The sequence below is a fragment of the Hemiscyllium ocellatum genome, chromosome 5 (genome assembly GCF_020745735.1).
Source record: "Hemiscyllium ocellatum isolate sHemOce1 chromosome 5, sHemOce1.pat.X.cur, whole genome shotgun sequence".
Classification (NCBI taxonomy): domain Eukaryota; kingdom Metazoa; phylum Chordata; class Chondrichthyes; order Orectolobiformes; family Hemiscylliidae; genus Hemiscyllium; species Hemiscyllium ocellatum.
Window position 1 is genome coordinate 83,494,442 of NC_083405.1, and position 24,227 is coordinate 83,518,668.

General features: G+C 42.7%; 1 long non-coding RNA gene across 1 annotated transcript in view; it reads right to left on the minus strand.

Annotated features, from left to right (window-relative positions):
• Window positions 1-21,258, minus strand: part of LOC132816098 (uncharacterized) — a 105,251-nt gene extending 83,993 nt beyond the window's left edge. Inside the window, exon 1 of the long non-coding RNA XR_009644745.1 lies at window positions 20,916-21,258. This is a non-coding gene — a long non-coding RNA (uncharacterized LOC132816098). The remainder of the gene's footprint in view (window positions 1-20,915) is intronic.
• Between the last annotated feature and the right edge of the window lie 2,969 nt (window positions 21,259-24,227).

Below are 24,227 nucleotides of genomic sequence, written 5' to 3' on the forward strand. Positions count from 1 at the left end.
GCACATGGTAACTCATTTGGCAACAAATTATCTGCAGCGAGACGAGGGAAAATGATTATTTATTTGTGAGTTCTCCACATAATGAGATTGCAGAAAAAAATCGACTACAGATGTCTCAGATGAAGACCTTGATGAGGTGGCATAAAGAGAATGCACAACTGAATGTGGCAGGACTGCAGAGCTTAGATTTGATCAAAAATGCCTCCTTCCCTGGAACTCTTCTTGTGAATCTTTCCAATGCTTTCACATTCTTCCTAAATCTTGGTGCCCAGTCTGCATATAATACTCCTGACGAAGTCATAGAGTCACAGAGTCTTAGAGCTGTGCAGTATGGAAACAGACCCTTTACTCCAACTTGGCCATGCCGACCAGATATTCTAAATTAATTTAATCCCATTTTTCAGCACTTGGCCCATATCCCTCTTACCCCTTCCTAATCATGTACCTATTCAGATACCTTTTACATGTTGTAATTGTATCAGCCTTCACCACTTCCTCTGACAGCTCATCAATGCACACATCATCCTCTGTGTGAAAAAGTTGCCCCTTCCTTCCCTTTTAAATCTTTCCTGCCTCACCTTAAACCTATCCCCTTCTAGTTCTGGTCTCCCCCATCCCAGTGACCCTATCTATTCACCCTTCCCATACCCCTTCATGATTTTATAGACTTCTGTAATGTCATCCCTCAGCGACTGATGCTCCAGGGAAAACATCCCCAACCCATTCAGCCTTGCCCTATATCTCTAACCCTCCAACCCTGGCAACATCCTTGTAAGTCTTTTCTGAACTTACTATAGCAGAGAGACCAGAACTGAATGCAACCATACAAAAGTAGCCTAACTAATGTCCAGTACATCTGCAACAGTAACCTCCCAATTCCCATACTCAATGCACTGACGAATAAAGGCAAGCATACCAAATGCCTTTTCACTACCCTGTCTACCTTGAACTCCACTTTCAAGGAACTATGAACTTGCTGTCCACTACATTTCCAATTTTGGTGTCATCTGTAAACTAACTAACTATACCTCATATTTTCACATCTAAATCATTTATATAAATGATGAAAAGCAGTGGACCCAGCATCTTGTAGCACACTGCTGGTCACAGGTCTTCAGTCTGAAAATCAACCCTCCCTCTGCCTTGCACTTTTGAGCCAGTTCTGTATACAAATGGCTAGTTCTCCCTGAATTTTATGTGATCTAATCTTGCTTATCAATCTATCATGCAGAACCTGGTCAAAAGCCTTACTGCAGTCCATATAGATGACATCCACTGCTCTGCCCTCATCAATCCTCTTTGTTACTTCTTCAAAACGCTCAGTCAAGTTAGTGAGGTAAACTCCCAAGCAACCTCCTTATTGTTGTACTCCGTGCACTATTTATAAAGCACTATGATGGAGTTCCCCGATGGGCACTATACTTCACATTTCTGAAGAAGTTAGGTTCGATGACACAACAAGAAATATGGAACACCACAGCATGGAAGGTTTGAGCAGAGCTGCAATCTGGTACTGATAGTTTGTTTGTGTTCATGGGTAAAGTCAATTCTTTCAGTCTTTTCCAGATAAAAGTGTGGCACAGGACTGGATGTTGGACAAGCTGTCTTGGAATAGATGAAGTGAAAAGATCAAGAGCAGTGTTTAAAAGGTACAGCTGGACAATATACCAAACACATTTAAGATGATTCTATACTTGTAGATAAAGCTGCCAACAATGATTGGGAGCTTGGAAGAAAATCATTGAAAACTCTGAGCAAGATAATGGAGAACTTCAAAAGGGTGCAGAGTATTTGGTGATTGAAAGCAGATTAGGTTAAATTTGAAGAAGTAAGAGATGATACATTTTGTAGGAAGACCATAGAGAGACAATACAAAATAAATTGCACTACTTTAATGGGTTGCAGCGCAAAGGTGACAGAATAAGTTTAGGAACACTGACTAAGCATATAGAACATAGAACATAGAAAAATACAGCACAGTACAGGCCCTTCGGCCCTCGATGTTGCACCGACCGAAGCCTACCTAACCTACACTAGCCCAATAACCTCCATATGCTTATCCAATGCCCGCTTGAATGACCATAAAGAGGGAGAGTCCACCACTGATACTGGCAGGGCATTCCATGAACTCACAACTCGCTGAGTAAAGAATCTACCCCTAACATCTGTCCTATACCAACCTCCCCTTAATTTAAAGCTGTGTCCCCTAGTAACAGCTGACTCCATACGCGGAAAAAGGTTCTCACTGTCAACCCTATCTAAACCCCTAATCATCTTGTACACCTCTATCAAATCTCCCCAAACCTTCTTTTCTCCAATGAGAACAGCCCCAATTGCCTCAGCCTTTCCTCATACGATCTTCCTACCATGCCAGGCAACATCCTGGTAAACCTCCTCTGCACTCGTTCCAGTGCCTCCACATCCTTCCTATAGTATGGCGACCAAAACTGCACACAATACTCCAGATGAGGCCGCACCAGAGTCTTATACAACTGCAACATGACCCCAGAACTCCGGAACTCAATTCCTCTACCAATAAAGCCCAGTACGCCATATGCCTTCTTCACAGCACAATTTACCTGGGTGGCAACTTTCAGAGATCTGTGTACATGGACACAAGATCCCTCTGCTCATCCACACTACCAAGTAGCCTACCATTAGCCCAGTAATCCATCTTCTTGTTACTCCTACCAAAGTGAATGACTTCACACTTAACTATATTGAACTCCATTTGCCACCTTTCTGCCCAGCTCTGCAACTTATCTATATCCCGCTGTAACCTGCCACATCCTTCTTCGCTGTCCACAACTCCACCGACTTTCGTATCATCCGCAAACTTGCTGACCCAGCCTTCAAGCCCCTCCTCCAGGTCATTTATAAAAATGACAAACAGCAATGGTCCCAAAACAGATCCTTGTGGAACACCGCTAGTAACTGCACTCCAAGATGAACCTTTACAATCAACTACTACCCTCTGTCTCCTTCCAGCCAGCCAATTCCTAATCCAAACCTCTAATGCACCCTCAATGCCATACCTCCGTAGTTTTTGCATTAGCCTACCATGGGGTACCTTATCGAACGCCTTGCTAAAATCCATATACACCACATCTACTGCTTTACCCTCGTCCACTTCCTTGGTCACCTTCTCAAAGAACTCAATAAGGTTTGTGAGGCACGACCTGCCCTTCACAAAACCATGCTGACTATCCTTGATCACATTATTCCTATCCAGATGTTCATAAATCCTATCCCTTACAATTCTATCTAATACTTTGCCCACAACAGAAGTGAGACTTACTGGCCTATAGTTACTAGGGCTGTCCCTACTCCCCTTCTTGAACAAGGGGACCACATTCGCTATCCTCCAGTCTTCTGGCACTATTCCTGTAGAAGACGACATAAAAATCAAGGCCAATGGCTCCGCTATCTCCTCCCTAGCTTCCCAGAGGATCCTAGGATAAATGTCATCAGGCCCAGGGGACTTATCTATTTTCACCCTTTCCAGTATTCCCTGGATCTCTTCCCTACATACCTCAAGGCCATCCATTCTAATCACTTGTGACTCAATATTCACATCAGCAACAATGTCCTGTTCCTGAGTGAATACTGACGAAAAGTATTGATTTAGTGTTTCTCCAATCTCCTCCGCCTCCACGCACAACTTCCCACTACTATCCTTGACTGGACCGATACCTACCCTAGTCATCCTTTTATTCCTGAGATATCTATAGAAAGCCTTTGGGTTTTCCCTAATCCTACCCAACCAAGGACTTTACATGTCCCCTTCTTGCTGCTCTTAGCTCTCTCTTTAGATCCTTCCTGGCTACCTTATAACTCTCAATTGCCCCAATTGAACCTTCACGCCTCATCTTTACATAGGCCGCCCTCTTCCCTTTTACAAGGGATTCCAATTCCTTATTAAACCACGGCTCCCTCACAAGACCCTTTCCTCCCTGCCTGACTGGTACGTACTTATCAAGGACACCCAATAGCTGCTCCTTGAACAAGCTCCACATATCATTTGTGTTCTTCCCTTGAAGCCTATTTTTCCAATCCACACATCCTAAGTCATGCCTCACCGCATCATAATTTCCCTGCCCCCAGCTATAACTCCTGCCCTGCAGTGCACACTTATCCCTCTCCATCACTAGAGTAAAAGTCACCGAGTTGTGGTCACTGTCCCCGAAGTGCTCACCTACCTCCAAGTCTAACACCTGGCCTGGTTCATTACCTAGAACCAAATCCAGTATGGCCTCACCTCTTGTTGGCCTGTCTACATATTGTGTCAGGAAACCCTCCTGCACACATTGAACAAACACCGACCCATCTAACGAACTCGAGCTATAGCTTTCCCAGTCAATATCTGGGAAGTTAAAGTCCCCCATAATAACCACCCTGCTACTTTCACTCTTCTCCTGAATCATCCTTGCAATACTTTCCTCTACGTCTCTAGGACTATTAGGAGGCCTGTAGAAAACTCCTAACAGGGTGACCTCACCTTTCCTATTTCTAACCTCAGCCCAAACTACCTCAGATGGCTTCCTCCATTGTCCTTTCCACCGCTGTAATACTATCCTTGACAAGCAATGCCACACCTCCCCCTCTTTTACCGCTACCTCTGACCCTACTAAAACATTTAAACCCTGGAACCTGCAATAGCTATTCCTGTCCCTGTTCTACCCACGTCTCTGTAATGGCCACAACATCGAAGTCCCAGGTACCAACCCACGCTGCAAGTTCACCTACCTTATGTCTTATACTTCTGGCATTGAAGTATACACACTTCAAGCCACCTTCCTGTTTACCGGCACCCTCCTTCGAGATCGAAGCCTTGTTCCTAACCTCCCTACACTCAAGGTCCTGTACCCTAAAGCTACAGTCCAGGTTCCCATGCCCCTGCAGCGTTAGTTTAAACCCTCCCAAAGAGCACTAGCAAACCTCCCCCCAAGGATGCTGGTGCCCCTCAGGTTCAGTTGGAGACCATCCTGTTTATAGAGGTCCCACCTTCCCCAGAAAGAACCCCAGTTGTCCAGAAACCGGAATCCCTCCCTCCTGCACCATCCCTGTAGCCACGCATTTAACTGTTCTCTCTCCCTATTCCTCGACTGTCTATCACGTGGCACGGGTAACAAATCAGAGACAACAACTCTATTCGTTCTAGCTCTGAGCTTCCAACCTAGCTCCCTGAAAGCCTGCCTAACATCCTCACCCCTCTTTCTACCTATGTCGTTGGTGCCAACATGGACCACGACCTGTGGCTGCTCCCCCTCCCCCTTAAGGACCCAGAAAACACGATCAGAGACATCATGTACCCTTGCGCCTGGGAGGCAACATACCAATCGTGAGTCTCTGTCGCCCCCGCAAAACCGCCTATCTGTGCCCCTCACTATTGAGTCACCAATAACTATCGCTCTACCTTTCTCCGCCCTTCCCTTCTGAGCAATGGGGACAGGCTCCGTGCCAGAGGCCTGAAACTCATTGCTTACCCCTGGTAAGTCGTCGCCCCCCACAAGTATCCAAAACAGTATACTTGTTATTGAGGGGAACGGCCGCAAGAGGTCTCTGCACTGGCTGCTTCCTCCCAGTCCCCCTCACTGTCACCCATCTGTCTATAACTTTCGGAGTAACTACTTCCCTAAAGCTCTGATCTATGACCACCTCTGCCTCCCGAATGATCCGTAGTTCATCCAACTCCAGCTCCAGTTCCCTAACACGGTCTTGGAGGAGCTGGAGATGGGTGCACTTCCTGCAAGTGTAATCAGCAGGGACGCTAATGGCTTCCCTCACCTCATACATGTTGCAAGAGGAACATTGCACTGCCTTCGCTGCCATCCCTCTAAAAGGTAAACTTTACAAAGAAAACTGGATCTAAAGAAACAAACAAGCAAAATGCAGAACTTACCTGCTTACCACAACGGGTCTTATTATTAGGTTAGAGGAGGAGGGCTGGTGGGAGGCTCTACCCCTGTCGTGCCTCGGGATCCTCGCCTGCGCGCTTTTATAAGAAAATAAAACCTTCCCAGGTAAGCCAGCGCGACACCAGCTTCCGGGTCCGCTAGGCGCTTAAAAAAACTTTAAATTTTAGCCGTTAAAAAAACAATAACTGGACTATACCGCGACTTAAAAAAAAACCACCAGACAGCCGTTACCTGCTCCACCGAGAGAGTAAAGCCGAAGGCTTGGAGCTGTGCGCTTTTATAAGAAAAAAAACCTTCCCAGGTAAGCTAGCGCGACACCAGCTTCCGGGTCCGCTAGGTGCTTAAAAAACTTTAAATTTTAGCCGTTAAAAAAACAATAACTGGACTATACCGCGACTTAAGGTGTAGTCCTTTAGGTCAGTTAAGTGCAGTTAGTCAAGTCACAGACTAGTCAGGTTGGGATCAAGAGGTAGGTGGGTGCTAACATGGCTCAGAGGAGTAGTCAGATTGGGGGATTGTCGGGGTGTTATGAATTGGGTAAGATCATGGGGAATCGGGTGAGAATTGGGAGTGGTTGGGGAGGTAGTCGTAGGGAGGGCATTTAAAGGGACCCATTCGGTTGGCTGATAGGATAGGAAGTAGCCATGGATCAGGGATTACAATTGGGAGTTTCGGAAGGAGTCAGCAAGCCATGGGGGATAGTAAGGGAATGATGCGTGTCGTTATGTAATGGGGCTGCAGTTGCAAGAAGCAGGTGATTTGTGGTTGGGGTATGGGGGAGGGGTGCTCGTCAAAGGGAAAACTTTGGGGGACATTATTTATGAAATGCTGTAAAGAAAAGCCAGGAACTATAGACCAGCGAGCCTGACATCAGTTGAAAGGATTCTGAGGGACAGGATTGACATGCATTTAGAAAGGCAAGGACTAATTAGGGACAGTCAGCATGGTTTTATGCCTAGGAAATTGTGTCACAATAACTTGATTAAGTTTTTTGAAGAGGTGACAAAAAGAAGTTGATGAAGGCAGAGCAATAGATGCTGTCTACATAGACTTCAGCAAGTGTTCAACAAGGTTCTGCATGATAATCCGTTTACTAAAGTTAGATCACATGGGGTACAGGGGGAGCTAGCCAACTGGATAAAGAAATTGCTTGAAAGTAGGAGGCAGATGGTGGTGGGGGGTTGTTGTTTGGACTGGAGGCCTGTGACCAGTGATGTGCCACAGTGATCAGTGATGGATCTACCCTTTTTCATTGTTTATATAAATGATTTGGATATGAATACAGGAGGTATGGTTAATAAGTTTGCAGATGACACCAAAATTGGAGCTGTAGTGCACAGTGAAGAAGATTATCTCAGATTACAATGGGATCTTGATCAGATGAGTCAATGGGCTGAGGAATGGCAGATGGGGTTTAATTTAGGTAAATGAGAGGTGTTGCAAACCAGGACAGCACGAATATAGTTAATGGTAAGGCCCTGGGGAGTATTGCTGAGCAAAGGAACCTTGGGATGCAGATGCATAGTTCCTTGAAAGTGCAGTTGCAGGTAGACAGGGTGATGGAGAAGGAATTTGGCACACTTGCTTTCATCCGTCATAACATTGTGTGTAGGAGTTGGGGTGTCATGTTGTGACTATATAGGATAATGTTGAGTCCATGTTTGGAATACTGCTTATAATTCTGGTCTCCCTGTTATTGGAAGGATGTTGTGAAACTTGAATGGGTGCAGAAAAGATTTATAAGAATGTTGCTGTTGTTGGAGGTTTTGAGCTAGAGGGAGAGACTGAATAATCTGGGGCTTTTTCCTTGGACTGTTGGAGAGATTTATAGCATCATGAGAGGCATGGACTGGGTGAAAAGCCAAGGATATTTTTTCCTAGGATAGGGGAAGCTTAAAACTGGTAGGGAAAGCGTAAAACTGGAGGACATAGGTTTAAGGCAATATTTAAAAAGGACCTGAGGAGTAACCTTTTTGTGCACAGGGTGCTGCATGTATGGAATGAGCTGCCAGAAGAAGTGGTGGAGACGAGTACAATTATAACATTTAAAAGGCATTTGGATGGGCATATGAATAGGAAAGTTTTAGAGGGACATTGAACAAATGGTGGCAAATGGGACTAAGCCGGATTGGGATGTCTAGTCAGCACAGATGAATTGTACCAAAAGGTCAGTTTATGTGCTGTATGGCTTTCTGACTCAATAAATGGAAGTGGGAGGTTCATTGTGAGTGACTGCGGAGGGCAATCCTGGAGTTATCCAGGAGTTAGTCTCAGATTTTTTGTCTAACATTTCATGGGTAACTGTACAAAAATGCTCAACAGAATTCTCTGAATTCTCTAACTCTTGCTATCTGAGACTTTCGGTAGGGGGTCCCAGGGAGGAGAGGAATCGGCCATTGGAACTTCAAGCCTGTTGAGAAATTCCCACAGATTTCAATGTGGCACAGCTCTGACACATAATATGGGTGGTGATTCCAGAAGCTGGCTTATCACCACCTGAAATCCAAAAGCATCAAGGTACCTAAAACTTTGCTTTCTGCATCCTATCCCGTGCCAAGTGTGACTCTCACATTAGCTCTGTGCTTGCTAATCTACATCAGCTTTTGGTCTCTCTTTATGTTTAACATTTTCATCCTCAGATTTATGTTGTCCAACACCTTGCCTCTCCATGCTTCTCTGTCTAACTGCTTCCTGTCCTAAACTCCATATCTCTCAAAATTAGCAGAGGTGATTTCATCCAGAATTATTCAGAATTATCACCATCCCTCTTAAATCCTTCCACTCTGTGCTTCATAGAGATTACATTAAAATGCACAAATTTGCTCTAGCTTCTTGCTCACTCATCCATTCCGTCCATTTCTTATTATATCTCTAATGGGATCTGCGAGTGCTAGTACAGGATTATCTAAAGGTTGACTTGCAGGTTGAGTCCATGGTTAAGAAAGCAAATGTAATGTTGTCATTTATTTCAAGAAGGTTGGAATGTAAAAGCAGTGAGGTGCTACTAAGACTTTATAAAGCTCTGATTAGGCCCCATTTAGAAGTCCAGTTTTGGGTTCCACACCTCAGTAAGGACATACTGGCACTGGAGCACGTGCAGTGGAGATTGACACGGATGATCCCTAGAATGGTAGGCCTAACATATGATGTACGATCCTGGGATTGTACTTATTAGAGTTCAGAAGGTTGAGGGGAGATCTAATAGAAATTTACAAAGTAATGCCTGGCTTAGAATGGGTGGACACTGGGAAATTGTTTCCGTCAGGCAGGGATAGCCTTAGAATTATAGGGGGTCAATTTAGAACAGAAATGAGGAGACATTTCTTCAGCCAGAGAGTGGTGGGCCTGTGGAATTCACTGCCACGGAGCGCTGTGGAGGCCGGGACGTTAAATGTCTTCATGGCAGAGATTGATTAATTCTTAATCTCGCAAGGAATTAAGGGATATGGGGAGAGTGCGGGTCAGTGGCATTGAAATGTCCATCAGCCATGATTGAATGGCAGAGTGGAATCAGAATGGCCTTACTTCGACTCCTAGTTCTTATGGTCTAAAGCATCTTGTGGTATTCATCTATTTCTGGGAATCTTCTCAGAACTGATCTCATCCTGAACTTCTCTGGATTCAAAGTGGAAATTAATGTTTTAGGCAGTTTCTGCTGTATCTCCTGTGAAGTTGTGATAATGAAATGGAAGTAGTTCAGAGAACATTTTTGGCACACGTCAAAGGTACAGCATAAAGCAAATCGTTGTTGTCAATGGTTTGTGACCAATTAGGTCAATGTGTTTTTCATTCACTGCTGAGTTATGTGCTGTTTCATGCTGTGAACTCACAGCCAATGTGTTAAGACTGCCCAAAATGTTTTGAATTTGGACATTCTTAGCAGAGTGACTGTTCAGTCATGGAATGAAACAGGACTTAATTCAGCACTGAATACGAAACACATTGCACTAATTGGTCCCATCATTTGAAATGTTGTAGTAGGTGATCTGTGTACATTTATCAGCATTATTGGATTGTGTTAATAATTAAGAGTCATCTGAGATCAGATATTTTATATAGAGTGTCTCCTGGTGGAATGCTAGGCAACTCCCTGTTACTCGTGGTTATCAGAATTCCAAGATTCTGCTGTGATTCGTAGAAGACCATTATCTGCACAGTGATGGACAGGTTAGGTAGTTAACCAGCATGTCTTTGGGATCAAGATGGTTCCATCTGACACGCTTAATGATGGAAAATCGACAAGTTTGCTAATTTCACGTTTGAGGCATATGTGTACAATTTTTGTTGAGTTTTAACATTTTCAGCTTGGCCCCATTTCAAGACTTGCATGCCATTGGAGGAATGCTATGTTGCTGAAACAAAAAGGGATCCCACTGAAGCTATTTATCTTGCATCATCAGGACAGACACGAGCATGCTGAATTTCAATGCAAATAGCTATTTATATTGCAGGAGAAAAGGACACAGATTGATCGTCAAGTCAACTCTAATTGGTCAAGATACTGCCAAAGGAGAATGCACCAGAATGGTGTTTGTTATTTCTATATTGATTGTATTACAAAGGTTAAAGATATTCAGATGTAAGTCATTCATAGATTAATTACCTTGAGGACATATAAAGAGAGACTTCTGGGACTCTGAAAGTTGTCTAGGGAGGAAGCAGATATTTGTAATGTTAGATTCTGAAAGTTATTCTCATAATAAGTACAAGGTTGGTGTCTTGTTTCCAATTTCATAAAAAGCTTACAGTGGTTTTCATACATGAGATTTAGTTGACCCTAAACCCCAATCACAAGGGAAAGCTAGCGAACACCTGCAAGTATTATAGATAGAATAGAGCATATTTTTTAAAATTTTAAAATTTTAGCCTCAACTATGCATACACAAAGATGGAAAATAAAATTTATTCCAGTAAGGATAAAATGTAAAGAGCTTTATTATTCATATGTATTGTGAGCTAGTAATGCGTTATGTTTAACCATGGGTGTCAATATAGAAATGAGTTTCATTTCCCAGCCTAGACATCCTTCATTTGATGAACATTCAGAATAAAATTACCAATATGGAAATGATAGTCATATGTGCACACCTTTGCAATAGAGAACATATTTTGTTCATAAGCTGAACCTGTAAAACCTTGGGTATAGCTTGACAATTTTGGGACCATATATTACCTTGGAGTTGGATAATTGGACCTCCTCCCGTCCGGTGTAAATCATCAATACCAAACTGGTCAACTCTTCCTATAACTTATGTAAAGTGTGTTTCTGAGAGCATTATTTACAATGAGCCCAATATGTCACAGTCTTGCTTCACTTCTTCATAAATAGTACTATCAAACATTGGAAATTATTTCATTTGTAAGACTTATAACAAAACATTATTTTTCTGTTTTAATGAGTTTTTAGCTAATGGCACTAAGTAGAATGGCGGTTGTGACGAGAGTCAAAGTCAATCATCCAAACTGACTGTAAATATTTCATCAGCATGGCTAAGGCAAATTAACTATTAGTGTTGCAAAAGCTACTGAATTGAAAGAGTATGAATAACAAAACTAAGGGCCAAAATTTTTGGTTGAATTTCTTTCTCTTAGAACAATAGAGCTAAGAATGACAGATTTCTGTGATTATCACCACCCCATAGCACTAGCACGTACAACACATGGACTGCCCGGTTTGAGTGAGCAGCTCACCATCACCTTCTCAAAATCACTTAGGGATGGGCAAAAACTACTGATTCTGCCAGTGCTACTCACAAAACATGAATTGAACAAAATATTTTTCAGTGAATGTTACTTACCCTTATTCAGAAAAGCCCTTCAAACTTTGTTAACAGTCTAATGTAATATTGAAGTGACAAAGAGGATTAATGAAGGCAGATCTGTGGACATTGTCTATATGGACTTTAATAAGGCATTGGACAAGGTTTCATATGGTAGACTGGTTAACAAGGTTATATCACATGGAGTATAGGGAGACCCAGCTAATTGAACACAAAATTGGCTCAAAGGTAGGAGACAGAAAGTCGTGATGGAGGGTTGCTTTTCAGACTGGAGGCCTGTGACCAGTGGAGTGCCACAAGGATCAGTGCTGGGTCCACTGCTTTTTGTCACTTATATAAATGACTTGGGTGTGAACATAGAGGTTAGTACGGTTGCAGATGACACTAAAATTGGTGGTGTAGTGAACAGTGAAGAAGGTTACCTCAGAGTACAATGGGATCTTAATTCTTCCGTCGCCTTCGCCTCTGTGCCTATTCCTTCAACCAGGATTCTTCAATCCTCTGATGACCCCTTCTCCCGCCTCCAACACACCCCATCCACCTGGACACCCTGTGCTGGCCTCTTACTTGCCCTCGATCTCTTCATAGCCAACTGCCGCCGTGACAATAGCCGTCTCAACCTCTCCACCCCTCTCACCCACTCCAAACTCTCACCCTCGGAACGGGCAGCCCTCCATTCCCTCCGTTCCAACCCCAAGCTCACTATCAAACCGGCAGACAAGGGAGGTGCGGTAGTAGTTTGGCGCACCAACCTTTACACCGCTGAGGCTAAATGTCAGCTCGCGGACATCTCCTCCTACTGTCCCCTTTACCATGACCCCACCTCCCACCACCAAACCATCATCTCCCAGACCATCCATAACCTCATCACCTCAGGGGATCTCCCATCCACCGCCTCCAACTTCATAGTCCCACAACCCCACACCATCCATTTCTACCTCCTGCCCAAAATCCACAAACCTGACTGCCCCGGCCAACCCATTGTCTCAGCCTGCTCCTGCCCCACCAAACTCATCTCTACATACCTCGACACGGTCCTGTCCCACTTAGTCCAAGAACTCCCCAACTACGTTCGGGACACCACCCACGCCCTCCACCTCCTCCAAGATTTTCGCTTACCCAGTCCCCAATGCCTTATGTTCCCCATGGACATCCAGTCCCAGTACACCTCCATCCCCCATCACGAAGGAATCAAAGCCCTCCGCTTCTTCCTTTCCTGCCGTACCAACCAGTACCCTTCCACTGACTCCCTCCTTCGACTGACTGAACTGGTCCTCACTCTGAACAACTTCCCTTTCCAATCCACCCACTTTCTCCAAACCAAAGGAGTGGCCATGGACACCCGCATGGACCCCAGCTATGCCTGCCTTTTTGTAAGATATGTGGAACAGTCCATCTTCCGCAACTACACTGGCACCACCCCCCACCTTTTCCTCCGCTACATCGATGACTCTATCGGCGCTGCCTCGTGTTCCCACGAGGAGGTTGAACAGTTCATCCACTTTACCAACACCTTCCACCCCGACCTCAAATTTACCTGGACCGTCTCAGACTCCTCCCTCCCCTTCCTAGACCTCTCCATTTCTATCTCGGGCGACCGTTGCAACATGGACATTTACTGTAAACTGACCGACTCCCACAGCTACCTAGACTACACCTCCTCCCACCCTGCCCCCTATAAAAACACCATCCCATATTCCCAATTCTTTCGTCACCGTCGCATCTGCTCCCAGGAGGACCAGTTCCAATAACGTAGAACCCAGATGGCCTCCTTCTTCAAAGACCGCAATTTCCCCCCAGATGTGATCGATGATGCTCTCCACCGCATCTCCTCCACTTCCCGCTCCTCCGCTCTTGAGCCCCGCCACTCCAATCGCCACCAGGACAGAACCCCACTGGTCCTCACCTACCACCTCACCAACCTCCATATACATCATATCATCCGTCATCATTTCTGCCACCTCCAAACGGACCCCACCACCAGGGATATATTTCCCTCCCCTCCCCTATCAGCGTTCCAAAAAGACCACTCCCTCCGTGACTCACTTGTCAGGTCCACACCCCCCCAACCCAACCTCCACTCCTGGCACCTTCCCCTGCAACCACAAGAAATGCAAAACTTGCACCCACACCTCCCCCCTTACTTCCCTCCAAGGCCCCAAGGATCCTTCCATATCCACCACAAATTCACCTGCACCTCCACACACATCATTTACTGCATCCGCTGCACCCGATGTGGCCTCCTCGATATTGGGGAGACAGACCACCTACTTGCGGAACATTTCAGAGAACACCTCTGGGCCACGCGGACCAACCAACCCAAGCACCCCATGGCTCAACACCTCAACTCCCCCTCCCACTCCACCAAGGACATGCAGGTCCTTGGACTCCTCCATTGCCAGTCCATAGCAACACGACGGCTGGAGGAAGAGTGCCTCATCTTCTGCCTAGGAACCCTCCAACCACAAGGGATGAACTCAGATTTCTCCAGTTTCCTCATTTCCCCTCCCCCCACCTTGTCTCAGTCCCAACCCTCGAACTTAGCACCACCTTCCTAACCAGCAATCTTCTTCCTGACCTCTCCGCCCCTACCCCCCTCCAGCCTATCACCCTCACCTTAACCTCCTTCCACCTATCGCATTTCCAACACCCCTCCCCCAAGTCCCTCCTCCCTACCTTTTATCTTAGCCTGCTTGGCATATTCTCCTTATTCCTGAAGAAGGGCTCACGCCCGAAACGTCGATTCTCCTGCTCCTTGGATGCTGCCTGACCTGCTGCGCTTTTCCAGCAACACATTTTCAGCTCTGATCTCCAGCATCTGCAGTCCTCACTTTCTCCTCTTGATCAGATAGGCCAATGGACTGAGGATTGGCAATGGAGTTCAACCTAGTAAATGTGACATGTTGCATTTTGGAAAGGCTTATCAGGTCAGAACTTATATACTTAATGGTAAGGTTCTGGGGAATGTTGCTGAACAAAGAAACTTTGGAGTGCAGGTTCATAGTTCCTTGGAAGTAGAGTCGCAGGTGAACAGGATAGTAAAGTAGATGTTTGGTATGCATGTCCTGATTGGACAGTGCATTGAGTATGGTGTTGGGAGGTCATGTTATGGCTGTACAGGACATTGGTTCGGCCATTTTTGGAATACTGCATTCAATTCTGATCTCCCTACTACAGGAAGGATATCGTGAAACTTGAAAGGGTTCAGACAAGATTTACAGGAATGTGGCCAGGGTTTGAGGGTTTGAGCTATAGGGAGAGGTTGAATAGGCTGGGGCTGTTTTCCTTGGAGCGTCGGAGGCTGAGAGTCAGCCTTATAGAGGCTTAAAAAATCTTGAGGGGCGTGGATAGGGTGAATAGCCAAGGTCTTTTCCCCAGGATAAGGGAGTCCAAAACTAGAGAGCATCAATTTAAGGTGAGAGGGGAAAGATTTAAAAGAGGAAACATTTTCATGCAGAGGGTAGTGCATGTATGGAATGAGCTGCTAGAGGAAGTGGTGGAGGCTGGAACAATTACAGCATTTAAAAGGCGTCTGGAGGGGTATATGAATAGGGAAGAGTTTAAAGGGATTCGGGCCATACACTGGCAAATGGGATTAGATTGATGTATAAATATCGAGCCAATTTGGACAAGTTGACCAAAGGTCTGTTTCCATGCTGTACAACTCTATGATTCTATCTGGAGATCCAGCAAGATGAGCTGCACCAGATGTGGACAGACCATGGAAATCTAGTAAACAGGGACCTCTTCTCATATTACTCAAGTAAAACCACCACTCCCCCACCCATATGTTTCATTACATGGACATTTAAGCTCTGTTGCTATCCATTGACAATCTGGGGATTGGATCATTATTCTTTCCTTGCCAAGGATTTTATCAAGTAAAAGCATAAATAAAAAAGAATGAGAATTTAAATGATTTTGCTTTGAAGCTGTCTGAGCAAATGAAAAAGCCTTGAAGAAAAAGCTAACAACATTCTGGAAACGCCAAACAGCTGTTGCTAATTTTATCCGCAGGGGACCCTTTCTTATTTTTCTGAAGCCTATGGATATCCAAAAGAAAATGCTTATATTCGCCAGGTATATTTGTAAAATTAGTTTTCATTCTATTGCCTTGCCCGTTGATCAGTTTTAAAAGTCATTGTAACTTTTAGTACAGTTCAAATTTTATGATATTTATTTTAAAATTTTAAATGTCAAAGTATGTTTGGTAATGTACTGCTAGAGAATGTAGAATGATTCAACAGAGACCCTCAATTATGCAATGACATATGTGAAGAAATTATAATGTGTTTTTGCTGGTCTGTCACAAAACCTATCAATCTATACATACTATAACTGTAATATTATCAATCTATACACAACGTCCAGGTTTCCTGATAAAATACTGGACCATCTGTTTAAACAAATTACAATGTTTCCTGCTCATTATTACAATATCAGTAAACATCTGTAAATGTATAAAATATGCAACAAAAAAAAATCCATACAGTGTATTTAAACAGGAATTGCAGTTGTTTCAAACCTCTTGATTAAAAATGTATTTTTATGTAAGTCTGGATCAAAAATGTGATTAATGAGCAATTTTTATTCTATGAATCTTGTGAGGTTGTTTCTTTTCTTGCAGATATTTTTAGCTTCTATTTCAGATTACTCTTGTAAGTAAATTTTCACTGCCTTTGTCCTGAAAATGGTCATTTCAGCAGGGCACTGCAAGAATAAACAATGGAAAGACAAGCAATTCTCAGTTATGATTCTTCAGAATTATGTCCTCCAGATGTTGGAAATTCATAGGGGCTAAATTTCAAAATTTCTAACCTTGTAGAAAATCTAGATGCAAATAGATTTCTCCGATTAGTGCACTTGGCTTTTATATTTTGCATCTCAGCTTTACAAAATTCATTCTTATAAGATGCATGGGCGAAGTATCAACTTTTATCAGGTACTATATTTTTCTGTAATCAACTGGACATAGAATTCTGAGTCGAGAGGTGGCGCTGGAAAAGCACAGCAGGTCAGGCAGCATATGAGAAGCAGGAGAATCGACGTTTCGGGCAAGAGCCCTTCATCATTCCTGGTGAAAGACTCTTGTTTGAAACATTGATTCTCCTGCTCCACGGATGCTGTCTGACCTGCTGTGCTTTTCCAGTACCCTACTCTCGACTCAGTCCTCACTTTCTCCCTGTATATAGAATTATGTATAATTTCCTGCAGTTTAGACTTCCAACTGTTAATACCTTTGGTTAGGCCTCAGTTGGAAATTTGTGCTCAGTTTTGACTTGAGGAAGGGCATTAACCTAATGTACCAGAAATGATAAGATGTTATCAAATGTTAGCAATTTTTGTTGGAAAATAGGTTAAAGAGATTTGAGAGATGTTCAAATAGAATATTTAAATTTGTTAGAAATATTTGCATCATGATTAAATTTATCGGCAGATTGTCTTTTGCATCATTTAATGCTTTCAAAGTTTTGTTTAAGACCTCAACTTGGGCTTTAAGTCACAGAGTCATACAGTTATAGAGTCATACAGCACAGAAACAGACCCTTCTGTCCAATACATCCACACTGGCTAAATTTCCCCAAACTAAATTAGTCCCATTTGCCTCTATTTTGCCTATATCCCTCTAAACCTTGCCTATTCTTGTATCTATCCAAATGTCTCTTCACTGTCCACTACACCATCAATTTTGCTGTCATCTGCAGACTTACTAAACACGCTTCCTAAATTCTCATCCAAATTGTGACTTCTTGTATTTGTCCAGAACTATGTCTCTAAGTTGAATTTGGATTAAGCAGTTTGAAAACATACAAGAGATTGATTAATGGTTACTAAAATCATTAAAGCATGTTCAATAAATCTGCGAGAAAATCCTGATTGATGGGGCGGAATTTAATCGTTACACAATGACCTACAACAAACTGCACATATTGTAGCTATTATCTGGGGTAATTAATTAAATATGCTAGTCTGTCAAAAAGCCACAAGCTGTATATTGACGTGACCATGATGTCATCAATCTCAATCAATAGTTGTAATATAAACAGCAATGCTCTTCGTTTAAATAAATATCATTCTTTCCAATCTGTTCACAATATGTAGAAATTATTGGAGAAACTCAACAGATCTGATAACATCTGTGGAGAGAAAGCAGTTAACATTTTGAGTCCAGTCACTCTTTATCAGGAGTTCTAAAGTGTTTTAAAGAAGAGTCACCAGTTTCAAAACATTAACTGTGCTTTCTTCTCACAGCTACTGCCAGATCTGCTGAGTTTTGCAAACATCTTCTGTTTTTATTTCAGATCTCCAGCATCCACAGTTCTTTGTTTTATGTTCACAGTATGAATGTCTACTAGCTTTAAGGTAAGCAATTTTTTTTTAAAGTCAGCTTGGTCTACAATATAAGAATAATCGGAAACAAGATCTGCGAAAAATATAGTTATCTTTGGGAGGAACCGATCACTTTAGATGTATGGTTCCAAAAAAGACATAACTGGGGTTTTTATCGTGTAATTTTGGATCTGTTGTAAAAGTTCGAATATTTAAATACTACCCAATTCTCAATACTATTGTCGGAACGTTGCTGGAATAGCCTTCGCAGTATCCAGTGCCTTCAGCTATTTTTTGACATCTCATGGACTGAATCAAATTGGGTAAAGACTGCCATCTATGATGCTTGACACCTAGAACAAAATTAGTATGGATCATTCACATGACCCTTCTAGTCGGAGATGGGTGCAAATACTTTCGCCTGGTCTTTTTCACTGATATGCTGTTTTAATGGAAATTAGGAGAAACTTCTTCAGCCAAAGAGTGGTGAATCTGTGGAATTCATTGTTGCAGAAGGCTGTCGAGGTCAGGTCATTGAGTATATTTAAGTCTGAGATAAATGGGCTCTTCATTGTCAAGGGGATCAAAGGTTACAAGGAGAAAGCAGGAAAATGGGATTGAGAAACTTATCAGCCATAATTGAATGGCAGAGCAGACTCGATGGGCTGAATGGCTTAATTTTTGCTCCTATGTCTTATGGTCATCTACTCCCTTGAGAATGGCAGTATTTGTGGAATCCCTCTTTCCTGTCAGTTGTTTGATTATTATTCATGATTCACAACTGGATATTACATGACTATGGAGCTTGGATCTAATCTGTCAATTGCTGGACCACTTAGTTCTATCTCTTGCACCCCACTTCCTCTGTTGGACATGCAAGTAGCCCTTGTTGAAAGTTCACCAGTTTGGCACATCATTTCCAGATGTGTGTGGTGGTGCCAGTCCTAGCATGTCATTCTCAAATAGTGGTTAAACCAGGGTTAATCTCTCAGCTTGATGGTAATAGGTATAGTAGAGTGGAGTAATATGTTGTGCCATGAGGTTACAGATTATAATTGAATACAATATTGCTGCTACTGCTGTTGGCCAACTGAGCTTCATGAATGCCCAGTTCAAGTTGCTAAATCTGTCCCATTTAGAACAGTGGCAAAATCAGATCACTAGCTCATGAACAAAAACATAAATTACTGGAAAAACTCACGGGTCTGACAGCATCTGCGGAGAGAAAGCAGAGTTAACATTGAGTCCATGCCATGACAGGGCCTAGTTTGTGGAGGTGAGTAAAGGGCTGGATCATGAACTCCTGGATATCCCTATCTTTGCGACAAGGACACCAGTAAAGGTGGGAGCTTATTGACAGTGGCAACTGGGTGGTAGTTGCTGATGGCCAGAACCTCTGTAGGTTGATTATTTGGAAGGGCATTGAAAGCAGTGAGCAATAATAGAAAGTTTGGCTGATTGTGACGAGGGTCCAAAGAAAATAGAGGCCAAGTAATAGTGCACCTTCTCAACCCTGTATCTTTGCAGCAGGTGACAAAGACTATCATGCCAGAGTGGGAATCCTGAACCACACCAGATTGTGCAGAACACAGATTTGACTGTTATCGCACAAACCATGGGCATGCAACATGAAAGGCTGTCAAAGAGTTGAAGGTATAGTGTGAATTTTTTGAAAACATCTAGAAGTAAGAACCTACTGAAGACCATGAAACCAAAGTGGAGACTGCAGATGCTAGAGATCAGAGTCAAAAAGTGTAATGCTGGAAAAGCACAGCCAGTCAGGCAGCATCCGAGGCCTACTCCTCGGATGCTGCCTGACCAGCTGTGCTTTACAAGCAGCACACTTTTTGACCATGAAACCACTGCCAACTGTCAGAAAGATCCATCTGGTTCACTAAAGTCCTTCAGGGAAGGAATTTTCTGCCATCTCACCTGGTCTGACCTACACATGACTCCAGATCCACAACAATGTGGTTGACTCACAACTGCCCTCTGAAATGGCCTAGCAAGCTAATCAGTTCAAAGACAACAAGGGGCAAACAATAAATGCTGGCCAGCCAGTGATGCTCCCTTCCCATGACTAAATAAAAAAGTTTCAGTACGTCCTACAGCCAGCAGTGCATTTTACATCAAATAAAGTTTAACTTTACAAAGTGCAAAGCAAACATTGCCTATTTACACGCAGTATATTTAGAGGCTCTATGCGCTACAGCAATAGACAGAATGGATAACTGCAACAGCAGTAAATTCTCACAACATGATAATTTCTCCAAAAATATAGCAAGGTTTTATATACAAATTACTTGATTCCAGTCACTTCCTTGATTACAAATCAATTCCAGTCACTTACTATCAAGAGTTGATTAGCAACCATTTTTATTCTGCTTGGGGACATTGGTAACAGTATATGCAACTATTTCTTTCTCACAATGGGGCACTGGCAAAGGCCTGGAGACAGATGGTTCTCCTCCAACCAGCTGGTTATTTTTCAGCTTGAAGGGGAAGATTGAAGAGGACAAGAAATCTGAATTCAAGAAAGTAGTGGCAGGTTTTGAAAAAGTAATGAGCTTCAGCCCGAGATGTGTAAAAATTTCATAAAATTCACCACATTATCCAATATCCAGATACACAGCAAAAGGAGATCGGATATTTCTCTTACAAGAAAATATGGAAAATCAAATCTAGAGATTCTTCCTTCCCCACCTTCAACCAAGTCATTTTCTCATTGCTGCTGTTGAAGGCCATAAAGAAATTGCTAATTATCATTATTTCTAAAAAAAAACAGAATATAAGAAAATTAAAATAAAATTTACACATAAAAAAGCAAAGTATATAATAAACCACATGTCCAAGTGCTTATTAACAAACTGAAATGATTTATACGTACACTTGAAAGTGTTGAATTTTCTTTTTGAATTGCTTCCATCTTGTTGATGATGCTGAACCTCTGGGAATCTTGTTTTGCCAACAAAAATGCGACAAAACAGATCTCCCATTGAACCATGAAGTTTGCTGTGAATCCAAATCTATTAAAAAGTTTGTAGCTTTTAAATAAAGGAAAGCAGATGATTGATATTTTAAAGCCCATCAGTTTCTCTTCTGTGGACCCTCCTCTGGGCTTTAACAAACCAGCTCACAGCAAACTAAGGCTTTCTCGATGCCAGGTAAAGGTAGAGAAGGGGAGCTTATGAGTTCTGCAGGCTCTCCATTTTCACATAGGGAGCAGCCAGAAGGCTTGTCACCTTTCCACAGCCAAATTTCATTTAATGTACAAAAAAATCCTTGTGAAATTTGTTTTTATCTTACACAAATCACGAATTTCAGCACTTAAAGTATTTACCAAAACTACTCGATTGTACGTGTCACAGACTCAAAGGGGTCATGCTTAGTAGGGCAAAAAGAATCATGTTTGACTCATAACCAACATCTGTTAACTGGTTCATATTTCATCAAAGAGAGTGCAATGGATAAGATCAGTGACCTGGGGTAACCAGAACAGGACTGAGTCAAAAAAAGCTTCTCTCTTTTCTCAAAGCTGGCAGCAAATGCTGTAAAAGTAAACAGCTAGACTACATTCTTCTTCAATGACTTTTACTGTCACTAACTCCTTGATTGGACTTCCCTCAGCCAATCCACCTTAAATTGAGAAGTTTAGAGAGAGTAAAAGAATGGTACTGGGGTAGGTTGATCTATCAGCTGACACCTGCCCCACAGGACACTGGTTTGCTGCAATTATCAATCCAGCCTTGCTTCACCTTCCTATCTAACTAGGATGGCCTGGCAATCAAATGTTTAAAAATTGTATGGCAAGCAAACAATTTTAAATTTAAATAGAAGTATTGTCATGCATGGTAATCAAAGAATGTAATGTGGAAATTGAATGAATCAGAACTGTTTCAGGTTGACAGCCTTGCTTTGGTTGGTCCTCCTTCCACTTTTCAAAGGTTATAGGAATTCAAAGTTCAGGCAGCTAAGCTCCTACTAAGTGCAAACGGAGAGGAGGGAGAAAACTTTTCATCAAAGTCTGGAAGCCCTGAAGCTAAAGGTGCATCTGATATACAAATGCATAAACTTGCAAATTAGGAGCATGAGTAAGTCCCTCAAGCCAACTCCACTATTCAACAAGATCATGCCTGATCTGATTATTCCAGTTACTTGCCTATCTATGATAAACATACTTCCCTTTTCCCATTCAACATGAATCAGACTCAGCAGCAGATGGTGATGGAGGTGGAAGACACTGAGTCAAGAAGCTGGGCAGTTCACCAGATGCTTCACCAGCACTGACAATGGTGAAGGAAGGCAGAGGGCACAGTCAGACAAATTCTCCTTGGAATAAAAGAATGTCTTTGGTGGAAGATGATGAGTAAGGAGAACAGATAGACAAAGGAATTGTTCAGCTCAATGTAACCCATAAGCTCATTCCATGTGAATGTTGTAATAAGTTCCTTGTTTATCCTGAATTCCCCTTCCTCTTGGCAATAACCTGATGGAATCCCTATTGTATGATTGCTGGACTTTTGATGTGTTCAAATTTTATGTTGCATCTGTCTTAAAAACATTCAAAATCTCTGATTCCGTCACCTTTTGAGAAAGAGAGAGATCCAAAAGCTCCCGATCTTCTGTGAGAAGGAAATTCTCATCTCTTTCTAAGGTGGTGATCCATTACTTTTAAATGTTGAGCCTCAGGTCTAGATTCTCCCACAAGTGAAAAATTCCTTCCCATATCCAGACTGTTAAGAGCCCTCAAGATCTTGTAAGTTTCAATAATGACATGGATCATTATTATAATCAAGGAATTACAGGATGTTATGGTATGAGGTACATAAGTCATTTTGAATGCTACCACATAATTTGATGCTTCAAGCCATGAATGCTTTTGGATAACTAAACAACATCTGTGGAGCAGGAGGTTCCACAAATATCCCAATCCTCTACAATGGGGGAGCTTAGCACATCAGTGCAAAAGATAAGGCTAAAACATTTGTAACAAACTTCAACCAGAAGTGCCAAATGGATAATCCTCCAGTGGTCCCAGTATCACAGATGCCAGTCTTCAGCCAATCCAATTCACTTCATGTGATATCAACGAATGGTTGGAGGCACTGGACACTGCAAAGGTAATGGGCCCGACCAACATTTCAGTAATAGTACTGAAGAGTTGTGTTCCAGGACTTGCTCCAACCCTACCAAGCACTTCCAGTACAGATACAACACTGATATTTCCTTGGAAACATCAAAAATTGCTCAGATATGTCCTGTACATAAAAAGCGGTGCACGTCCAACCCAGCCAATTACTGCATTATCAGTCTTCTCTTGATCATCAGAGAAGTGATGGAAGGTGTCATCAACAATACTAGCAAGCAACACTCAGCAATAATCTTCTCAGTGACGACAATTTGGATTCCACTAGGGTCACTCAGCTCTTGACTTTAGTTCAAACATGGACAAAAGAGCTGAATTTCAGAGGTGAGGTATAATTGTTATTGACATCAAGGCTGTGTTTGTCTGAATGTCAAAGAGCTCCAGCAAAACTGGAATCAATGGGTATTGGAGGCAAACACTCCACTGGTAGGGAGTCATACCTGGCACATAGGAAAATGGTTATGGTTATTGGAGGTCAGTCATCTCAGCTTCAGATCATAGAGTCATAGGTACAGCATGGAGACAGGCCCTTTGGTCCAAACTGGTCCATGCCAGCCAAAATGTCCATCCATGCTAACCTCATTTCCCTTGGCTCATATCCTTTTAATCCTTTCCTATCAATGTATTTGTCCAAATGCTTTTTAAATGTTGTTAATGTACCCGCCTCAACCACTTCCACTGGCAGCTCATTCCAGCTTATGCACCTCTACATGTTCTCCACTAAGTCTCAAACATATCTGCAGGAGTTGCTCAGGATTGTGTTCTAGGCCCAACCATCGTCAACTTCATCAATCGCCTTCCCTCCATCATAAGTGGGGATGGTCAGCAATGATTGCACAATTTGCAACGCCTCAGATACTGAAACAATCCATGTTCAAATAACAGCAAGATCTGACAATCTCCAGGCTTGGGCTGAAAAATAGCAAATAACGTTCGCTCTATTCAAATGGCAAGCATTGACTATCTCCAATAAAAGCCAGACAATCTAACCATCATCCCTTGATGTCCAATTGTATTATCATCACTGAAACCCCCACTATGAAAATCCTTGGG